Consider the following 2,570-nt stretch of genomic DNA (forward strand, 5'->3'; position numbering starts at 1 on the left):
GGGAGGCCTTCAAGGAGATGGATTGATACGGTGCCTGCGATGATGGGCTCAAGTATAGCAGGGATTGTGGGGCTGGCGCAGGATCGGGCAGTGTTTCGTTTTGCTGTGCATGGGGTCGCTATGAGTCGAAAACGACTCGACGGCACTTAACAACAACAACACAGCATGGAAAGCTATTCACAAATATTAATTTTTCAAAAAGCACACTTAAGAGCCAAGATAGCCAAAGTTTCCCATGTGCTGCTTCCAGTCACACAAGAAGCACAATTCCAAGCCACAGCCAAGATGCCAGCAGTGTGAGTTTTCTGATAGCCAGCCTGCAGCCAACATAACCAGCAGAAGAAACAATCTGCCACATAACCTGTTGCAGTTACAGAATCTAGTCAAGGGAGACCTGCTGGCCTACATTGAGAAGTTTCTATAGCAGTATAATCAGCCCAAATTCAATGTGGAGATTTTCAAATTACAATTATTAAAAAAAACTAGCACAGATGTAACAAAAGCTAGTGCCAATTATGGCATAGACTGGTCACTGCTACTCAGAATATCTAAATAACTTTCCTTAAGGGCTGAAAGATCTGCTCTCCTACACACTGACTTGTATCCAGATCTTCAAAGGACATTTTGCAAAGCTTTATCTTGCTAAGAAATAAGAAATCCCACCAACCCATCAAGTTTGCTAGTGCTCGTCTTTGAACTTTTGTTAACCCAATATATGTCTGTGAAAGACTTTATACATTCATATTATGGCTGATACCAAGACTTTAAATGCAAAACACAAGAATAAAGTGAATACAGTACTGCAGAATTTCATATACACATTAAGAAACAGCAATACTATTGCAGCCAAGATATATTTTGATGTAAATGACTGAAACCTACAGAAGAAACATCTGAAGATGTCACTGTTACTACAACTGAATGTTTCTCTAAGGTCATCAAGATATTGATTGCTGCTTTGACATTTTTCCTATGGAAAGATGAAGAGAAGGAACAGGACACAATTCAGAATCTGAGGATGATGGGCAAACAAATAGCAGGAGACTTGCTAGCAGAGTAAAATGGTTATGAAAATGCTCAAGAAACAAACAAACGAAAAAAAAAAAAAAACCAGAGGTGTTTAGCCTTTCAGCAATTCACCTGATTCATAATTCTGAAGGTTTTAGAGGAAAACTACTTACAGAATGTTAAGGAGAGGTTTTGAAATAAAGATGATGCTCATAAACCTTATCTCCAGATTGGTAGAAATTTAATAGCTTTTTCACTTTAAATTTTTATCCTGTTGTGCACAGGTTCTGCAGCCCCACCAAAGAAAAAGCAACAAAGATCCTTCTGTTTGCTGAATGAGTATCTCATCACGTGGTACTCCCCACAGATCATTCAATTATTGCTCATGACTATGGTCAACAACTTTGTTACTGATTAAGAACTTTGGTAAAGTCATGACAATGGGAACCATGCTACAAAAGAAGTAACAGCTCAATGTCCCACAGCCATAACTTAAGAAAATTCTCCACAAAACCTGGCCCTGTATAAAACACAATGAGGTAAGGAAGTAAAATGTCTGATACAACTTTGATTTAGCCACTTTTCTGAAGATACACAGCATGTCTGTGTAGGAGCAGAAAGCCAACGCTGTAACCATCGGTACTAGGTGGGCCCCACTGAGGAAAAAAAATCACTGCTGCCCTCAGGGAAACCCAAGAGGAAACATATTGAAATAAGGAGCCCTGGGGTGAGTTACTTTCTCTTCTCCACATATGAAAAGAAGATAGTTGATTACTTTCAGGTATCAGGTATCAGAGAAGACTGTAACCATTAAAACCCAACAAACGGAAACAAATTTGTGAAGAAGAAAGGTAAAATGAATTCATTTTCCAGTTCCACAAAATAAAGAAATGGGGAGGAAAAAAGAAAAAAACAGAAGAACTTCATGATAATAAAATACTGCCAAAATGTCCAGCCAAAAAGTATACATTCCTTCAGAGAATGCACTATGAGATGCACTTTTGACAAAGAGGAAAAAAGAAAAAAGGAATAACTCTCAAGTTTTCCATTCCAAAGAGAATACTAACTCTGTCATTACTGTAAAATTATTAAATCAAGAATATTTAACTTAGTAAGTCCAGAAGTACATTTTGAACCCCTCACTCCCCCCCCAAAAAAGGGATGCTAATGAACAATAATTGGCCCTTTTATGGGGGTAAAAAAATAAAAAAACTATATATAGATTTGCAAATAAATATTTGTTTATACAAAATGATCTGGAAAGATATATATTAGACTCTTAACAGTAGTTAACAAAGGGTGAACCTGGAAAGGAGATGTGAAGAGGTATTTCTACATTATATACCTCCGCACTATGTGAACATTCTACATGAGCAGTATTAAGGACAGGCTCTATAATACATTGTTAAGAGCTTGGTTTCTGAAACCAGACTGAATGGTTTCAAATCTCAGCTCCCCCATTTACTAGCTGATAAAATATGCACTTGACTGCTAACCAGAAGGCTGGCGGTTCAAACCCACCAGCCACTCCTCGGAAGGAAGGTTGGGCAATCCTACTTCCG

At 38.1% G+C, this 2,570-nt stretch overlaps 1 pseudogene; it reads left to right on the forward strand.

The window, feature by feature from the left end:
* The first annotated feature begins 235 nt into the window (after positions 1–235).
* LOC103193871 lies at positions 236–1,546 on the forward strand (annotated as a pseudogene).
* The last annotated feature ends 1,024 nt before the right edge of the window (positions 1,547–2,570 follow it).

The sequence above is a fragment of the Orycteropus afer genome, unplaced genomic scaffold, assembly GCF_000298275.1.
Source record: "Orycteropus afer afer isolate SDZICR_OR568_19922 unplaced genomic scaffold, OryAfe1.0 scaffold00040, whole genome shotgun sequence".
NCBI classification, from domain to species: domain Eukaryota; kingdom Metazoa; phylum Chordata; class Mammalia; order Tubulidentata; family Orycteropodidae; genus Orycteropus; species Orycteropus afer.